General features: G+C 42.1%; 1 protein-coding gene across 1 annotated transcript in view; it reads left to right on the top strand.

The window, feature by feature from the left end:
- Positions 1 to 20465, top strand: part of LOC128999368 (general transcriptional corepressor trfA) — a 180179-nt gene that overhangs the window by 31215 nt on the left and 128499 nt on the right. Inside the window, exon 2 of the mRNA XM_054425838.1 lies at positions 1035 to 1084. The gene's annotated coding sequence lies outside the window, so the exon portion shown is untranslated. The remainder of the gene's footprint in view (positions 1 to 1034; positions 1085 to 20465) is intronic.

The following is a 20465-nucleotide window of genomic DNA, read 5'->3' as shown; positions in this document are numbered from 1 at the left end:
ACAGGTAGTTTAATGTCACTCAGCCTGAAAGATTGGGTTCTAAAATTTGTTCTGGGCAAAGAAGCAATAAAATTCACTATTGAGCCAAGGATATAATATGACTGACCCGTCTGACGACAGACAAGAATTTAATATAGACCAAATAAAGCTGAGCCCAGGGGTATAACGTATTTGATGTTTATTGAGCCTTTGTCTTATTTAATATCTCTATCCAACATCTTGTTTTACTTCCACTTCCATCTTCATTTCATAATCTTTGTAAATTTTTCCCATAAAAAGACATTTTATATAGTAGTATATTTTAATTTCAATATATGTGTTAATGAAATTTCATATAGCAGTAGGTTTTCTAAAGCAAAATGAAACAATTCATAAACCTTTTTGGTGTTACATTATGTGTGACTAGCTGCTGTACCCGTACTTTGCTACGGGAAGAAAATTCAGTTTCGAAGAAAGGGGAACCTTAATATCATAGCATATCTTGGTAGTTAAAACTATCTCTGGGTTGATACAGCAACGGTTATAGAATCTTTTTTTTACTTCCATAATCAACGACATAGTTTTATAATAAATAATCAATGACAACCTTTTAGAATAAATAAGCCTAACACATGTATAGTTATGTAAAATATTGTCTTAGATTTCTTTGGATCAGCTGTCTGAAATTGTTAAATAAGAATTTGGCAGTTCTGATTGTTTACATTAAAATTGCAACACAAAGGTAAATATTTTGAGTTTTCTCTTGCTTCCATGGAGACCAATCAACATTTACTTTTTAAAACCTCAACACAAAACTTTGGCCGTTCACTGGGCGTAGCCGAGAGTAAATCCGGGAAGGGAATAGGTATAAGATATCCTTTGATATGTGGACCATTTTTGTGCTTTATTTTTGTTGTATCGGTTTAGTATTTTAGTCATGAAAGCCGCACAGACAGACAGACACCACCGCAATGTTATAATAGTTTCTCATTCTTTCATATAGTGAGAAAAAAGATTTTTTATTATGAAACTAATAAACAAATTTGTTGTTTTAGGATACAACACTACTTGCCGTTCCACTTGTTCTATAACAGAATCTTACAAGGTAGGTGAGTAAAAACTATTTCAAAGAGGCCTTTTGAGGTCATGATTTACATTGGTTTGTGAACCTAAATATAAAGTAAACAAACATAGGTTCTTTTCAAAGCAAGCTGGCGAAAGTATTGGACTTGGTGACACAAAGAAACTCTCAACAATGTTATCAGGATAGCTAAAGGCTCCGACCTACAACCTGAATTTGTCATTTTCTTAGAAACCTTTGAGAAAGCTATTGTTGTGAAAATCAAAAAGTAAATTTGGTCATATAACGATGTTGCGCTATTACTAAATAGGTATGTTGTTTTAGTATTTACTTACGACCGTTTGTTAAACTAGCCGTTTCAGTTTAGTTCTTACAATTGAAAGAGATCACTTTACAAACTCTTTTACTTACTTAACAGCATTGTTTTTTACTTAACAACATGGATAACGGGCCAATGAGGTTCAAGGGTTGAGAGAAAATAAGAGTGTAATATTGTAATGATTCGAACTTCAACTAATCAGCTGTTCGGGACAATTTAATTGTTGAGTTGTGCAATTAGTGTTCGGCACAATGATTCGTTGCATCACTGTCAGTTATGCATAACTCTCGTAGAAGTTATGAGTAGTGATTGTTTGTAATTAAAACTCCGTCATAGGTAAAGTAGTGTAAGCAACTCGCGTAAATAGTCTTAATGCAATCGTTGCGTAAACTATTGTGTTTAGCACATACAATACACGTACAATTGAACACGATTGTTTCTTATCAGACCTTTGCAATATTAAATAAGAAATCTGAAATTATCAGTTTGATCTAACTGTTAAGCTACACTTGGTAAAGAACAATATTCTTATTTAATATCCAGAAGAATGTGAAGAAACATTTGTAAATGTTTTCTTAGACTGCAAGTTTTGTCATATTGTTTTATTATTACCGACCATCTAAATATGAATAACATCTTTTACCAAACACCATCTGCCAAATAATATCCATCCTTAATGAACAACAAAACGTGTTTCCAACCATACTTTATTTGTGTAGCAACACGAACACAAAGGCGCTGTGAAGCAATATAGAGCCACGCGTGTATTGCGTATATTGCGTTAGAAAAATACCACGGCGCGACCTGCTAATATGAACTAATATAAACAACGTCGTGTACAAGGTAAATCTTAAGCTACGACGTATTCTAACCTAAAATAGTAAAAGTATTTTACATTTCTTATTCGTGTTTTTCTTTTGCAAATTTCCCTTATAGGAATCTATCATCGTAGATAACGTGGTAAGACCTGGACTGGGCACTAGATCAATTTACTTTTTCATTTTGATGTACTGTACCCAGAGGCCATGAAAATGAAAACTCAAGCAACGTTGGTCCGATTTTGATTAAATTGGGTATGTATGTTTAAAGCTGGTAAACTTGAATGTCGTCACGAAACAGCAAAATCCTTTTTTTCTTCCTAATCATTAATCGTCCAGCGATTCTATTGAATAAAATATTAATTCTTTTTTTAGCTCGAAAACAGTTTAGTAATAGATAGAAAAATATTTGACGTTTATAAGGTAAAATAAATAAAACAATTTTTTAGTTCATAAACCCCATTTCCATGGTCTGACCATGCTAGTTTGCAATTTCTTTATAAATATAAGAATTTGAACGGATCTTGTTTTGGGCCTTTGGGGACACCAAAACTGAATCAATCTAATCAAGTCGAGGTTTGTTGAGTTGGTGGATCAGTTGGTAGCGTCACGAACACGGGTCCAAGGCAGCGATGTCGTGGGTTCGAATCCTGGCCACTGTAGCAAACATTTGTTATCAGTACAGTTCACCTTCGTGCTGTACCGGCTCACCCCTTGCTTTGCTGGATACGTTCCACGCACAGATCTGTAGGATAATAGACTAAGCAATGTTTTCTACGTCTCTGTGTGGACGGGCAAATGTAAGGTCAAAAGAGGTCACCAACCTCTTAAAAAAAATAAAATAAAAAATTTAAATCAGCACTGGGTCTAGGTCTTACCATGAAACCTACGCTAGTAGGTATTATTCGCTACATGTAAAATTTGCTAAAACTAAGAGAAAAGAATCCGTACCACATCTCCATCTGTGAGCGGTTCATCTCTGTCCTATTAGGGCATCCAATTAGCTGCAGCTGTACCATATAGAAGGGATGTTCACACGTACATCTTCACAAATTCAATGTGTTAAAATATGATGTATCCGGTGAAGCCCGGGGTCGAAATTTGCGAATATTCAACGGATTTTAGCTGTACGTATACTGATTTGGTGTTTCTTACCAAAGAGCTGTTGGGCTACCGATCAAAAAATTATCCAACTACCGTATCTTGGGCATCGATGTATAATAACTCCCTGTATAATGTAGAGTTATTATACATCGATGATCTTAGGTTCTACTAAACCCCAATAAACAAAGGACGGCTAGATCCATTTTAGAATAATCAAAAAGCTACTGACTCTTCCAAGATTGAACTGCCGACCATTGATTGTTAGGCAAGCACAAGACCACCCAGCTAAAAATATTTTGTTGAGGTTAAAATTACTTAGGAAAAATATACTAAGTGCATGCCATTTATTAATACTTACATGATGACTAATAAATGGCTGTTTGAGTTTTAGACATTACAAACGCTTGAGAAAACTAGTATTTTGTTGATTTTCTCGTGTAAATTATTTTAACTATAGGTTAACTCGTAGGTTGTGTGTAGGTTGCTTCACTTATAGAGTTACAAAAATAAAAATGAATTCCATGGAGCTACATGATAGCTTATTGACGAAAATTGAGGGATTCCAAACAGATGTTCCTTTATCCAGTTTAAACATTGCCGTTTTTCGTCATGTAAACATGCCTAAAACTCTGTAATATGTATCAATGAAACTATGACGAAATTTATTTGTCATCGCTGAACTCGATATCAAATAAATTACTACACCGTTAAAATATATCTTTGTATGTATTACGCCACTCAAGTTTCGAAACAATCTGCACGAAAACTATGCCCAGTAAAAAAGTCAATATAGGAAAAGAAAAACAAGAATTGAAGAAATCAATATATCACTAAATATAATCTCACAATCAATATTGATTCGTTTGCAAACGATAATCTAATTTGTGTTGTTTACTTGTACGTTTGGTCACCATCACTCAATTTAAGTCTGTATAGACTTGGATGGTGATTGTTTTCACTTCTTCATAGATCAAACTGGTCGTAGTTCCATCAAGTAAGGTTGATAAAGGTTTGCCACCTGTACACCGGGGAATTTCCCATGACCTAGTTGTCATTAAGTTGATAAGCGCGTAGGGTAGGTTAGTGTGGTTACTATGGCAACACTGTCGTTGGGTGAGGGAGGGGAAGACCGCAAAGCATTGTGGGACTGCACTGACACGGGTCTTAACATGTACAGCTCATTTAAAGGTTAGTTTAGGTTGTTAATTATATGTATACAGAAATAATTAAATTTCCTTATGATCGACCATTGTTATGTATACAAATTAATTTAATTATTGTGTAACGATTCCGATAACTTTAATTTATGCTTCATGAAAAATAACCTAGTTGAAATACAGGGTGATTTGTACTCAGTGTGACAAATTTTTTTTATGTAAATACAAAGTAAATGAAGTGTGATGATGCATATCAAATGTTCCAAGTCTCAAAATTAGCGTCCCAAAACATTATTTTATGTTTTTCAAAAATAACCATGCTTTTAAAGTTAATACAGCGATTTCTCATTTACTTGTATATGGATTTGAGTAGATAATGTCATTTTCGTGTTCTACATTAAATTTTGAACAAGAATAATGGAAAATGACGGAGGATCAGTTGTAAAAACTCCATTGTAAATAGATTCAAAGATAAAAAATTAAGATATTTGATAAAAATTTTAAAACCAATGGTCTATTGCATTTTCACACCCTGTATACAAGAAAGTGTCGGAATATGTTAAAAACTGCGCCATTTTATAAGCTTTCCAACCATATGCTACACTATTGAGGTGTAGATATTTTTTTGTTTGTTTTAGTGGTTTGAATACCAGAAAACAGGGAACTTTTTTACTGTTTTTACTGTTCAAGCTGAATCAAAAATACAACTTTTGCTTAATACTTGCTGACTTTCTATGTTTTAAATGTTAAAGACACAATGCTTTGTAGTATTCAAACCATTAAAGTGTACATAAGCAGACATAAACCTCAATAGTGTAGCATATGGTTGGAAAGCTTATAAAATGCAAAGATTATCGATAAAATACTTCAAAAATATGTTTTAGATTTGTAGCTATCTTATGACATACCAGCACTTAATTAAGCACCTTATTTTCATTGCCAAAAATGTTATTTAAATGTTCAATTTGAGCCGTGACTATTTCCACCGGGCGAATGTCACGACTCATGATCAATGGTTCAAGTGTTTTTTTTTATAGTAGGCTAGTTCAGTGTTTCGTTGTCACTTTCACGACCCCGAACAAGGCTGTGAGTCTTGTTTTTCTTACTCTTTCCGCCAGCAACTCATAGGTTCAGCGACGTCAGAGCCGTTTGCCTCGCAGAGGATTTTCAGAACAAATTTATCCTTTAACATCTGTTTCTATGCTTTATTTTTTGCAAAGCTGTTTTGTTAATTGTTTCCATGCTGACAAGCAGACCACCTGGGATCAGGAACTCCCTTGGCTTCAGTTTGCTTTCAATACTGCTCACCATGAGAGTCACAAGGCGGTCCCTTTCGAGCTGTTTCTAGGCTATCCGCCTAACAACCCGTTAGCGAATGTGTGGGGAATTGGCGACCTTCTGCCACCTCCTGGTGCGGCTGATGTCAAGGCAACTTGGCAAGCGGCCAGGAGAAACTTGATCAGAGCTAGGGAATTGGTCCGGAGGAAGCACAATCGTGGTAGAGTAGACAACCCTTTCCAGGTGGGGGATTTGGTGTTTTGTAAAGCTCATCCAGCCAGTTCGGCTGTGGACAAGAGAGCTGCAAAGTTGTGTCATCGGTGGTCAGGTCCCCACCGCATCCTGAGGTTTTTGACGCCTATCACGGCGGAGCTTGGAGATCCGCGGACTGGAAAAGTGTTCCGGAGGGCGCACATTTCTCATCTCAAGCCCTTCCGCGGAACTCTTCCGTAGGCAATTTTCTTTCCTCTTGTGTCTGGGTGGGAAGTGCACTGGGCCAGAGAACCTGATCACTTCTCCTGTCCCCTGTGTTCTGCGAAGGAATTTCCCTCACAAAATTTTCCAGCTCTGGCCAGAGCAAACCCTGGGGGTGAGTTTTCCCCTCAGTTTGGAAGTCCCTTGGCGTTCCCCACCACAGACATTTGAGTTGTCTTTCAGGTCAATCTATTTTCAGGAAGTGGGGGAGAGGCTTGTTTGTTTGTCCCTTTTGGAGAGGAGTGTCCTCTTTTGGGGAGGGAGGTTGAGCCGTGACTATTTCCACCGGGCGAATGTCACGACTCATGATCAATGGTTCAAGTGTTTTTTTTTATAGTAGGCTAGTTCAGTGTTTCGTTGTCACTTTCACGACCCCGAACAAGGCTGTGAGTCTTGTTTTTCTTACTCTTTCCGCCAGCAACTCATAGGTTCAGCGACGTCAGAGCCGTTTGCCTCGCAGAGGATTTTCAGAACAAATTTATCCTTTAACATCTGTTTCTATGCTTTATTTTTTGCAAAGCTGTTTTGTTAATTGTTCTTTACTTTTGTTCTGCTACGCAATGGTGTAAATTTATCGCGCCACGCGCGCCTTTTGGGTGAGTTTTTGCACATTTTTCTATAGTTAGGTTAGCTGCACATGGTTGCACTAGGTTTGGAACCTAGTCTTGGGGTCGTGGAACCCTTTTGATAGTTAGTTTCCCTTTTCCCTGTTGTTTTGGTATAATTCAGGGCTTTGCCCGAAATGCTAGGCCTAGAATTGACTGAGAAATGTTTGTTGGAAGGCCGCTATTTGAGAGAAACTGCCAAGTCAGTTTTGGGTCCTTCTGACTGTTTTGTGGTAGGCCTAGGCTTACAATTTTTGCTCAGTAAATGTAATTGTCTTAGGCTACTACTTCTGGTAGTCTTTTGTTTCTGTGTCCCGTACAATTTTTAGTGTTGTTTTGTCTTGTAAAATGTTCAGTTTGTGTTACCCAGTCAAGTAAGGTTAAAGTCTTTTATTTTGCTTTGTCCTTGCCAAACTAGTTAAATTAAGTTGAATTAACTGCTCTTAAAGCTCCCCAGAAAGTTTGAGTCATTTTAGTCAAGTTTTAAGAAAGTTATGAGGAATTAAGAGTTTGGCAATTCTCCATTCAGGTTTGAACTGGGTAACCAAAAGGCCAACTGGTTTCAGCCTTTGAGTTAAGGTTTGGAATGGTCTGGAGAAGCTGCTGGAACATTTCCCCCAGCTTTTAAGACCATTCCGAACAAATTCTGTTCACAACTTTTGGAGAAATTAGCAAAAATACATGAGTCGTTGCGTTAGGCCTAAATTTTTGTTTGGAACGTTTTTTGTCAATTTTAAAGTATTTTTCTGTGTTTAGATGTCAATTGTTTATTGTTAACTTGTTCTTCTGGCCACTTTGGACCAGACAATTTAAATATTTTCTCTCTATTGGTGAAATTTATCACTGTCACATACCCGTCTAGCCTGCTGACACCTTTACCGCAAGTATTAATGTTACCGATCTTGTACTGTTTCACCTGTTAATTGTTTGTTTAAATTATTGTTATTGTTTAAAATGTTTTATATTGTTAAAGAGCTGTGATAGAGAGACAAACCTTGTAAAAATTTAGAGTTTTTTTCCCTAAAAAAATATGTTAGGCCTGCTCAGTGAAATGTTTGGAACTAAATGAAAATAGTGAAATGTGTGTGACAGTGAATTTTGCGGATATGGACTTGAGCTCTCCTGGTACTACTGTGTTTCTGGATTTGTTACTCAGGGCCCGTGAGGAGGACTATGCACTGGACCGTTTCGACCTTGGCGGAGGAAATTTGTAACTCATGGCTGCCTCGTAGACCTTGGCCCCCTCTCCGCCCTGCTTGGTTCCCCCTCCGGTGCTGAACTTCTAGACCTGGCCCAAAACCCAACCGCACTACCGCAAGTTACCCACTGTCGTTATGTTTTTTGATTTTATTTATTAAAAAAAAAGCAACCCAAGAGACTATTTGAAATTATTATTGTTATAGGCCTATACATAGTTTATTAATTGTTATTCTTTTTAAATTTTAATTCTTTAGGCTACTTGTTGATCTTTTTTAAATTTTATAATTTTATTAAATATTCTATTGAATTCTAATTTGGGGCCCCTAAAGTTTCTATAGTTACCAGATAAAATGAATTTATTATAAGAGTCATTATATATATCATTGTTGTAATTTGTTAATTTAAAAGTTTTTTTGAAAGGTAAAAGCTAGTAAGATTTATTTTTGAAATTTAGCCTATTTGAAAATGATTAATGAAATAATTGTAAGTTAGTAGGGTAAACGGGTATCAAAATTTTTTAAAGTTTAATTGAGAGTATTTAATTCATGTATTATTGTTAATTATTGTTGTTGTGTTATTCTTTTAAATGGTTTATTACAGCTCGTTTCTCTCAAATGGCGTGTTGTTCTTGAGCCTCCATCCATGGTTCTCATTTTGTTAAGTAAAGTTTTGTGAGCCGCTCCTCGGGCCTGCGCATGGATCACGCTTCCTTTTCGTTAGTCTGGGTGCAGGCGCGAGGGCATGGTTCATCTGGTAGCAGAGCGTGGTTAGTGGGTTGCGTCCTGGGTGCCTTGTCGTGAAACTTGGTTTCACGACTCGGATACTTAGAGATGCGATCGCTGTCCGCGTTCTGTTTTTTGTTTTGTTTTGAAGAGCCGTGGATGGATTGGTTTCTTGGAAATGTTCTGGCCTGGCAGTTTTGGAAAAAGGTCTTGTTGTTGTTGTGGTGGGGCGTAAACACATTTTATTAGGAGCTCGCCCTTTGGCCGAGGCACCGGGTGGAATCGGTGGTAATGACTTGCATCCTTCGGGAGCAAGAGTGTCAAAAGCATGGTCATGTGTCAAAAAAAAAAAAAAAAAAAAAAAAGGTTTGTGTGTACACCCCATCACACAAGTGTTAGGTGTTGTCTAGTGTATGTATCGGTGTATGTTTGTGTGTGTGTACGTTCGTGGGTCATTTGTTGTTGTTTTTTCTTGCGGTACTTGCGGTATGAATGGGCAGGTTCTTCTTTTGGGCCCCATCAGGTGCGTAGGCATCAACGTCCAGAAGCCTTAGGAATTAAATTTCTGTGTTTGTTTTGTGAAAAAATTTTTGTTGTCTGTTTTGAGTCAAGTACTGGTTGAGACTCGGTATGGCGTCAATTGTGCCGGAATATTTGAGGAAGCCGGAGCTGGTGTACGAGGTGCGGTCCCGGGGGAGACTCCTGGAACTGATGTACGCACTTTGCGTACACAGTTCAGACAAATTGCTAGCATGCCTCAAGCTTGGGTTGAGTCGCTCAGTTTGGATGAGGAACTGGAGGCATGTAAAGAGAGGATGGAAGAGCTAAGTGGGGAAATTAATAGTTGGAGTAGTTTGCCTATGGGCTCAGCTAAGGGTTCGGCTATCACACAGCTGACGCACTGGCGTAAGCGTCTACTCTTGGTTTTGGGGCAACCTGAAATCCAGGATGAAGACAAGAGTTGGGTGGAGGCCAGAATCCTTGAGCTGGAAGGTATTTTGGAGAGTATTAAGGCAGGAAAGTCTGTCAAAGAGAAAGTTGAAATTTTTGAAGACAACCGTTCTTTGGAAATTTCAAACGAAGTGCCAAGGTCTGTTGTTGAAGTTGTGGCTCCAGTGGGTACCCCCCAGGCTCCGCCTACGCCAAGTACACTGCTCCAGTTGCCTGCAAATGTTCAAATGTCAAATGCAAATGTCACACCGTCCCCCTCTCACACGTCCACCTTGGCTGCGGCTACGCTGAATGTCCAGTCCCCATCTCCCTTTCCTTCTCAAGTTCATAGTTCCCCTTCCATCTCTAACTCCTTTGGCAAACTTCCCCATCCCCTTGCCTCTGTCCTGAGTGGTTTCCGGCCGGTGGACGGGTTGGATGTGAATGGTCTTTGTTTTTTTCTGGAGAGTGTTTTGCGCATGCGTGAATACCCTGGCATGTCAGACGCAACTTTGATGGAACTCATTGCTCCATACTGTCTGAAACCGTTGGGGGACAGATTGCTTGATTGTTTGCGCAGAGGCGTCACCTTTGATGTTTTTCATAAAGAAGTTTTGGAGCTTTTCATGCCCCGTCGGGTCATGGAGAAGCTGAAAGTTGAGAGAGTTTTTCGTCTTCAGCAGCCAGCCGAGTCTCTCAGCCAGTACGTGGGGGACATTCGCACGGTGGAAAGGGTCTTGCGTTTGGGGATCAGTGAGCTTGAGCTCATTGACATTGTGCTTCAGGGGTTGAAGCCTGAGGAACGCTCCCGTCTGGTTTTTGCACCACGGCCTTCATCTTTTGCGGATCTGGACAGACTTTCCATCCTTTCGAGATCTGTCCAGGACGCTGATTTTCAGAGAGACCAAGCGGCGGGGCATCTTCCCCTAGCTGGTCATCATGCTGTCGTAGCACCCGTGGGAGTGTTGGGTCCTGAACCGCCGCAGTGGCAGAGGCAACCTGTTGTTTGTTTTGGTTGTGGGCAACCAGGTCACATTCGGCGGCATTGCCGTCAAGGTGGAAATTTTGGACGTGGTCCAAAAAACTAGTTTGCTCACAGGAGGAAAAATTGCCCAATCCTTCCTGTGAGGTTGTTGGTGATAATGTAAAGGGCAATAATTTGAATGTTTTTTCAAGTAAGTCAAAGTCTAAGTTAAAGTCAGTTAATGTTTCTGTTGCCTCCCCTTCTGGGAGTGTTGTGCCTGTGACCGAGCCTCTGCTGCGGGGGATTGCGGGCCTTGCTACCATGGGCGTGAAAGCGGCGCGCTCAACTTGCCCACGTCTCAACATCTTCATAGGTTCCACGGTGCAGAAGGCCCTAGTGGATTCTGGGTCAGCCCGTTGCCTCATTTCCTTGTCCCTTTTTGAAAAACTTGAATCGTCTGGGCTTATCAAGCAAGTTGAGCGAAAAACCCCTATCTGCTGGACTGCGTCAAATTCACCCCTTCCCATCATCTATGAAGCCCGTTTCAAGTTCAAAATTGAACATTTTTCTTGGGTTTGGAGTTTTTGGGTGGCTAAGGACCTTTGTTTCCCTGTCATTTTGGGAGCGGATTTTATCAAGCACACTGGCCTAATTTTGGATTTAGGCAGAGGTCAGTGTTTTTTTCCGATTTGCGAGACGGGTATTAATATCTTTTGCTGATGAAATTGGTGGTGGTGCTGCGGTAGTCGAGCCTGAGATACCCAGCAAGCCAACAATTGATCCGTTAGGGCATCTGACTACTTGCGAGGCTGAAGCCATCAGAACCTTGTGTTCTCGTTTCCCAGATGTGCTGACGCCAAAGCTTGGAGTCACTAACCTGTTAGAGTACGAGATTCGTCTAACAGATACCCGTCCCGTTCGCTCTCACCCATACAAATTAGCTCCACCCAAAATGGAAACTCTCAGAAAAATCATTGACGAACTTCTGGAAAATGGTGTCATTGAACCTTCCCGTTCGAGCTACGCTAGTCCAGCTTTTCTCGTCCCAAAACCCAATGGCAAGTCCCGAATGGTTTTGGACTATCGCAAATTGAATGCGCAAATTGAAATCGACTCTGTGCCTCTCCCCGATTTGCATTCTGCGTTTGATTGGTTCGGTAAGGCCAAGTATTTTTCTGTTTTTGATCTGAATCAGGCCTATCATCAGATTCCTTTGAAACCTGAGTCTCGACCTCTCACTGCTTTCTGCGTTCCGTGGAATTTGTATCAGTTCACAAGAGTTCCGATGGGTCTTGCTGTGGGGGCCCAGACTCTCACCAGACTCCTTGATTCCATCTTTCATGATGTCAAGTTCAAGTTTGTGTTCAATTACCTCGACGATCTCTTGGTGTACAGTGAGAGCTTCGAAGATCACCTGATTCATCTTGAAGAAGTCATGAGTAGATTGAATAGGGCTGGCCTTACCGTGAATCCTGACAAGGTTAGTTTTGCAAAGCCGGAAATTTCGTTCCTTGGTCATCTTATCTCTCATAGAGGCGTCTGCATCGACCCCGCTAGAACCCAGGCTATCAGGGAGTTTCCTCCTCCCAGAGATGTCAAGGGTATTGCTAGGTTCATCGGCATGGTAGGTTTTTACCGACGCTTCATACCCAATGTTGCTGAATTGGCGGCTCCTCTCAATGAGCTTCGGAAGAAGGGCGCCAAGTTTGTCTGGGGTGAAGCGCAGCAGACGTCTTTTGACCTTCTCAAGGAGGCTATCATGCAGCCCCCTGTTTTGGCGATGCCGGATTTCAATCAAAACTTTGTCTTGCAAACAGATGCTTCCTCCGTCGCAATTGCGGCTGTGTTGTCACAAGAGGTGGATGGTGTTAGGCAGCCAATTGCGTACGCCTCACGCACTTTGAGTCCCTGCGAAAAGAAAAGCTCTTCGGTGTATGAACTCGAGTGTTTGGCTGTCGTGTTTGGAGTCAATAAATTCAGACGCTTTTTGGAGCACAAGGAGTTTTTATTGGAAACCGACAACCAGGCACTCTCGTGGCTTCTTGCACATCCACGCCAGCTTGGGAAAATCGGTCGTTGGGTTGTCCAAATATCGTCCCTTAAGTTCCAAGTGCAACACGTTCGAGGCACTCAGAATGTGATTGCGGACACACTATCTAGGATGTACCATTCACCCGACGATCCTCCTTCTGACCAAGAGCAACCGGGTTGTGCCGTGCTCTTGGAGTTTCCACTCGCCTTTTCTGATTTCATTCCCCATCAGCTGAAGGATCCTGAGCTGGCAAAGATCATTGGTGAGCTTCAAAATGGGGGAGCCCACCCCCCATATTTTCTGTCCCAGGGTGCCCTTTGCTGTCGCGCTCGGCAGCGAGGTAAACCTAAAGTTGTGCTGCCTAGTCTTCTAATCCCTATGGTCTTTGAGTATTTTCATTCTTCTCCTGTGGGTGGGCATCTAGGTATCCACAAGACCATTGCGAAGGTTAGGGAAATGTTCATCTGGAAGGGTATGGATCGGGATCTTGCTGCTAGGGTGCGTTCTTGTCAAACGTGCTCACTGAGCAAGCCCGCTCAAAACTCTAAGTTTGGTTTGTTGTCATCTGAGGTGGCGGAAAGACCTTTGGAGAAGGTTTTCATTGACTATGTAGGGCCTCTCCCGCGTAGCAAGTCAGGAAATAAGTTCCTACTTGTTTGTGTGGATGCCTTCTCCAAGTTTTGTTGGCTTTTCCCCTTAAGGAATGCCACTGCACAGCTCACCGTGCAGGTACTTCGAACACACCTCTTCCAACATTTTGGAATACCCGCCACCATTGTTTCCGACAACGGAACACAGTTTGTTTCCCATCTGTTCAAAAGAATGTGCTTTGGGCACGGAATCCGCCATGTGACTACTTCCCCTTACTATCCACAGCCTTCTCATGCTGAAAGGTTCAATCGCAATCTTCGTTCCGCTCTCATAGCTTTCCATGCTGACAAGCAGACCACCTGGGATCAGGAACTCCCTTGGCTTCAGTTTGCTTTCAATACTGCTCACCATGAGAGTCACAAGGCGGTCCCTTTCGAGCTGTTTCTAGGCTATCCGCCTAACAACCCGTTAGCGAATGTGTGGGGAATTGGCGACCTTCTGCCACCTCCTGGTGCGGCTGATGTCAAGGCAACTTGGCAAGCGGCCAGGAGAAACTTGATCAGAGCTAGGGAATTGGTCCGGAGGAAGCACAATCGTGGTAGAGTAGACAACCCTTTCCAGGTGGGGGATTTGGTGTTTTGTAAAGCTCATCCAGCCAGTTCGGCTGTGGACAAGAGAGCTGCAAAGTTGTGTCATCGGTGGTCAGGTCCCCACCGCATCCTGAGGTTTTTGACGCCTGTCACGGCGGAGCTTGGAGATCCGCGGACTGGAAAAGTGTTCCGGAGGGCGCACATTTCTCATCTCAAGCCCTTCCGCGGAACTCTTCCGTAGGCAATTTTCTTTCCTCTTGTTTCTGGGTGGGAAGTGCACTGGGCCAGAGAACCTGATCACTTCTCCTGTCCCCTGTGTTCTGCGAAGGAATTTCCCTCACAAAATTTTCCAGCTCTGGCCAGAGCAAACCCTGGGGGTGAGTTTTCCCCTCAGTTTGGAAGTCCCTTGGCGTTCCCCACCACAGACATTTGAGTTGTCTTTCAGGTCAATCTCTTTTCAGGAAGTGGGGGAGAGGCTTGTTTGTTTGTCCCTTTTGGAGAGGAGTGTCCTCTTTTGGGGAGGGAGGTTGAGCCGTGACTATTTCCACCGGGCGAATGTCACGACTCATGATCAATGGTTCAAGTGTTTTTTTTTATAGTAGGCTAGTTCAGTGTTTCGTTGTCACTTTCACGACCCCGAACAAGGCTGTGAGTCTTGTTTTTCTTACTCTTTCCGCCAGCAACTCATAGGTTCAGCGACGTCAGAGCCGTTTGCCTCGCAGAGGATTTTCAGAACAAATTTATCCTTTAACATCTGTTTCTATGCTTTATTTTTTGCAAAGCTGTTTTGTTAATTGTTCTTTACTTTTGTTCTGCTACGCAATGGTGTAAATTTATCGCGCCACGCGCGCCTTTTGGGTGAGTTTTTGCACATTTTTCTATAGTTAGGTTAGCTGCACATGGTTGCACTAGGTTTGGAACCTAGTCTTGGGGTCGTGGAACCCTTTTGATAGTTAGTTTCCCTTTTCCCTGTTGTTTTGGTATAATTCAGGGCTTTGCCCGAAATGCTAGGCCTAGAATTGACTGAGAAATGTTTGTTGGAAGGCCGCTATTTGAGAGAAACTGCCAAGTCAGTTTTGGGTCCTTCTGACTGTTTTGTGGTAGGCCTAGGCTTACAATTTTTGCTCAGTAAATGTAATTGTCTTAGGCTACTACTTCTGGTAGTCTTTTGTTTCTGTGTCCCGTAAAATTTTTAGTGTTGTTTTGTCTTGTAAAATGTTCAGTTTGTGTTACCCAGTCAAGTAAGGTTAAAGTCTTTTATTTTGCTTTGTCCTTGCCAAACTAGTTAAATTAAGTTGAATTAACTGCTCTTAAAGCTCCCCAGAAAGTTTGAGTCATTTTATTCAAGTTTTAAGAAAGTTATGAGGAATTAAGAGTTTGGCAATTCTCCATTCAGGTTTGAACTGGGTAACCAAAAGGCCAACTGGTTTCAGCCTTTGAGTTAAGGTTTGGAATGGTCTGGAGAAGCTGCTGGAACATTTCCCCCAGCTTTTAAGACCATTCCGAACAAATTCTGTTCACAACTTTTGGAGAAATTTGCAAAAATACATGAGTCGTTGCGTTAGGCCTAAATTTTTGTTTGGAACGTTTTTTGTCAATTTTAAAGTATTTTTCTGTGTTTAGATGTCAATTGTTTATTGTTAACTTGTTCTTCTGGCCACTTTGGACCAGACAATTTAAATATTTTCTCTCTATTGGTGAAATTTATCACTGTCACATACCCGTCTAGCCTGCTGACACCTTTACCGCAAGTATTAATGTTACCGATCTTGTACTGTTTCACCTGTTAATTGTTTGTTTAAATTATTGTTATTGTTTAAAATGTTTTATATTGTTAAAGAGCTGTGATAGAGAGACAAACCTTGTAAAAATTTAGAGTTTTTTTTCCCTAAAAAAATATGTTAGGCCTGCTCAGTGAAATGTTTGGAACTAAATGAAAATAGTGAAATGTGTGTGACAGTGAATTTTGCGGATATGGACTTGAGCTCTCCTGGTACTACTGTGTTTCTGGATTTGTTACTCAGGGCCCGTGAGGAGGACTATGCACTGGACCGTTTCGACCTTGGCGGAGGAAATTTGTAACTCATGGCTGCCTCGTAGACCTTGGCCCCCTCTCCGCCCTGCTTGGTTCCCCCTCCGGTGCTGAACTTCTAGACCTGGCCCAAAACCCAACCGCACTACCGCAAGTTACCCACTGTCGTTATGTTTTTTGATTTTATTTATTAAAAAAAAAGCAACCCAAGAGACTATTTGAAATTATTATTGTTATAGGCCTATACATAGTTTATTAATTGTTATTCTTTTTAAATTTTAATTCTTTAGGCTACTTGTTGATCTTTTTTAAATTTTATAATTTTATTAAATATTCTATTGAATTCTAATTTGGGGCCCCTAAAGTTTCTATAGTTACCAGATAAAATGAATTTATTATAAGAGTCATTATATATATCATTGTTGTAATTTGTTAATTTAAAAGTTTTTTTGAAAGGTAAAAGCTAGTAAGATTTATTTTTGAAATTTAGCCTATTTGAAAATGATTAATGAAATAATTGTAAGTTAGTAGGGTAAACGGGTATCAAAATTTTTTAAAGTTTAATTGAGAGTATTTAATTCATGTATTATTGTTAATTATTGTTGTTGTGTTATTCTTTTAAATGGTTTATTACAGCTCGTTTCTCTCAAATGGCGTGTTGTTCTTGAGCCTCCATCCATGGTTCTCATTTTGTTAAGTAAAGTTTTGTGAGCCGCTCCTCGGGCCTGCGCATGGATCACGCTTCCTTTTCGTTAGTCTGGGTGCAGGCGCGAGGGCATGGTTCATCTGGTAGCAGAGCGTGGTTAGTGGGTTGCGTCCTGGGTGCCTTGTCGTGAAACTTGGTTTCACGACTCGGATACTTAGAGATGCGATCGCTGTCCGCGTTCTGTTTTTTGTTTTGTTTTGAAGAGCCGTGGATGGATTGGTTTCTTGGAAATGTTCTGGCCTGGCAGTTTTGGAAAAAGGTCTTGTTGTTGTTGTGGTGGGGCGTAAACACATTTTATTAGGAGCTCGCCCTTTGGCCGAGGCACCGGGTGGAATCGGTGGTAATGACTTGCATCCTTCGGGAGCAAGAGTGTCAAAAGCATGGTCATGTGTCAAAAAAAAAAAAAAAAAAAAAAAAAGGTTTGTGTGTACACCCCATCACACAAGTGTTAGGTGTTGTCTAGTGTATGTATCGGTGTATGTTTGTGTGTGTGTACGTTCGTGGGTCATTTGTTGTTGTTTTTTCTTGCGGTACTTGCGGTATGAATGGGCAGGTTCTTCTTTTGGGCCCCATCAGGTGCGTAGGCATCAACGTCCAGAAGCCTTAGGAATTAAATTTCTGTGTTTGTTTTGTGAAAAAATTTTTGTTGTCTGTTTTGAGTCAAGTACTGGTTGAGACTCGGTATGGCGTCAATTGTGCCGGAATATTTGAGGAAGCCGGAGCTGGTGTACGAGGTGCGGTCCCGGGGGGAGACTCCTGGAACTGATGTACGCACTTTGCGTACACAGTTCAGACAAATTGCTAGCATGCCTCAAGCTTGGGTTGAGTCGCTCAGTTTGGATGAGGAACTGGAGGCATGTAAAGAGAGGATGGAAGAGCTAAGTGGGGAAATTAATAGTTGGAGTAGTTTGCCTATGGGCTCAGCTAAGGGTTCGGCTATCACACAGCTGACGCACTGGCGTAAGCGTCTACTCTTGGTTTTGGGGCAACCTGAAATCCAGGATGAAGACAAGAGTTGGGTGGAGGCCAGAATCCTTGAGCTGGAAGGTATTTTGGAGAGTATTAAGGCAGGAAAGTCTGTCAAAGAGAAAGTTGAAATTTTTGAAGACAACCGTTCTTTGGAAATTTCAAACGAAGTGCCAAGGTCTGTTGTTGAAGTTGTGGCTCCAGTGGGTACCCCCCAGGCTCCGCCTACGCCAAGTACACTGCTCCAGTTGCCTGCAAATGTTCAAATGTCAAATGCAAATGTCACACCGTCCCCCTCTCACACGTCCACCTTGGCTGCGGCTACGCTGAATGTCCAGTCCCCATCTCCCTTTCCTTCTCAAGTTCATAGTTCCCCTTCCATCTCTAACTCCTTTGGCAAACTTCCCCATCCCCTTGCCTCTGTCCTGAGTGGTTTCCGGCCGGTGGACGGGTTGGATGTGAATGGTCTTTGTTTTTTTCTGGAGAGTGTTTTGCGCATGCGTGAATACCCTGGCATGTCAGACGCAACTTTGATGGAACTCATTGCTCCATACTGTCTGAAACCGTTGGGGGACAGATTGCTTGATTGTTTGCGCAGAGGCGTCACCTTTGATGTTTTTCATAAAGAAGTTTTGGAGCTTTTCATGCCCCGTCGGGTCATGGAGAAGCTGAAAGTTGAGAGAGTTTTTCGTCTTCAGCAGCCAGCCGAGTCTCTCAGCCAGTACGTGGGGGACATTCGCACGGTGGAAAGGGTCTTGCGTTTGGGGATCAGTGAGCTTGAGCTCATTGACATTGTGCTTCAGGGGTTGAAGCCTGAGGAACGCTCCCGTCTGGTTTTTGCACCACGGCCTTCATCTTTTGCGGATCTGGACAGACTTTCCATCCTTTCGAGATCTGTCCAGGACGCTGATTTTCAGAGAGACCAAGCGGCGGGGCATCTTCCCCTAGCTGGTCATCATGCTGTCGTAGCACCCGTGGGAGTGTTGGGTCCTGAACCGCCGCAGTGGCAGAGGCAACCTGTTGTTTGTTTTGGTTGTGGGCAACCAGGTCACATTCGGCGGCATTGCCGTCAAGGTGGAAATTTTGGACGTGGTCCAAAAAACTAGTTTGCTCACAGGAGGAAAAATTGCCCAATCCTTCCTGTGAGGTTGTTGGTGATAATGTAAAGGGCAATAATTTGAATGTTTTTTCAAGTAAGTCAAAGTCTAAGTTAAAGTCAGTTAATGTTTCTGTTGCCTCCCCTTCTGGGAGTGTTGTGCCTGTGACCGAGCCTCTGCTGCGGGGGATTGCGGGCCTTGCTACCATGGGCGTGAAAGCGGCGCGCTCAACTTGCCCACGTCTCAACATCTTCATAGGTTCCACGGTGCAGAAGGCCCTAGTGGATTCTGGGTCAGCCCGTTGCCTCATTTCCTTGTCCCTTTTTGAAAAACTTGAATCGTCTGGGCTTATCAAGCAAGTTGAGCGAAAAACCCCTATCTGCTGGACTGCGTCAAATTCACCCCTTCCCATCATCTATGAAGCCCGTTTCAAGTTCAAAATTGAACATTTTTCTTGGGTTTGGAGTTTTTGGGTGGCTAAGGACCTTTGTTTCCCTGTCATTTTGGGAGCGGATTTTATCAAGCACACTGGCCTAATTTTGGATTTAGGCAGAGGTCAGTGTTTTTTCCGATTTGCGAGACGGGTATTAATATCTTTTGCTGATGAAATTGGTGGTGGTGCTGCGGTAGTCGAGCCTGAGATACCCAGCAAGCCAACAATTGATCCGTTAGGGCATCTGACTACTTGCGAGGCTGAAGCCATCAGAACCTTGTGTTCTCGTTTCCCAGATGTGCTGACGCCAAAGCTTGGAGTCACTAACCTGTTAGAGTACGAGATTCGTCTAACAGATACCCGTCCCGTTCGCTCTCACCCATACAAATTAGCTCCACCCAAAATGGAAACTCTCAGAAAAATCATTGACGAACTTCTGGAAAATGGTGTCATTGAACCTTCCCGTTCGAGCTACGCTAGTCCAGCTTTTCTCGTCCCAAAACCCAATGGCAAGTCCCGAATGGTTTTGGACTATCGCAAATTGAATGCGCAAATTGAAATCGACTCTGTGCCTCTCCCCGATTTGCATTCTGCGTTTGATTGGTTCGGTAAGGCCAAGTATTTTTCTGTTTTTGATCTGAATCAGGCCTATCATCAGATTCCTTTGAAACCTGAGTCTCGACCTCTCACTGCTTTCTGCGTTCCGTGGAATTTGTATCAGTTCACAAGAGTTCCGATGGGTCTTGCTGTGGGGGCCCAGACTCTCACCAGACTCCTTGATTCCATCTTTCATGATGTCAAGTTCAAGTTTGTGTTCAATTACCTCGACGATCTCTTGGTGTACAGTGAGAGCTTCGAAGATCACCTGATTCATCTTGAAGAAGTCATGAGTAGATTGAATAGGGCTGGCCTTACCGTGAATCCTGACAAGGTTAGTTTTGCAAAGCCGGAAATTTCGTTCCTTGGTCATCTTATCTCTCATAGAGGCGTCTGCATCGACCCCGCTAGAACCCAGGCTATCAGGGAGTTTCCTCCTCCCAGAGATGTCAAGGGTATTGCTAGGTTCATCGGCATGGTAGGTTTTTACCGACGCTTCATACCCAATGTTGCTGAATTGGCGGCTCCTCTCAATGAGCTTCGGAAGAAGGGCGCCAAGTTTGTCTGGGGTGAAGCGCAGCAGACGTCTTTTGACCTTCTCAAGGAGGCTATCATGCAGCCCCCTGTTTTGGCGATGCCGGATTTCAATCAAAACTTTGTCTTGCAAACAGATGCTTCCTCCGTCGCAATTGCGGCTGTGTTGTCACAAGAGGTGGATGGTGTTAGGCAGCCAATTGCGTACGCCTCACGCACTTTGAGTCCCTGCGAAAAGAAAAGCTCTTCGGTGTAT

This window comes from Macrosteles quadrilineatus, unplaced genomic scaffold, assembly GCF_028750875.1.
Source record: "Macrosteles quadrilineatus isolate MER2022 unplaced genomic scaffold, UCM_ALF_1.0 Scaffold_8__2_contigs__length_117827958, whole genome shotgun sequence".
NCBI classification, from domain to species: domain Eukaryota; kingdom Metazoa; phylum Arthropoda; class Insecta; order Hemiptera; family Cicadellidae; genus Macrosteles; species Macrosteles quadrilineatus.
The sequence above is the reverse complement of the archived record's forward strand: the minus strand, read 5'-3'. Positions and strand labels throughout refer to the sequence as shown.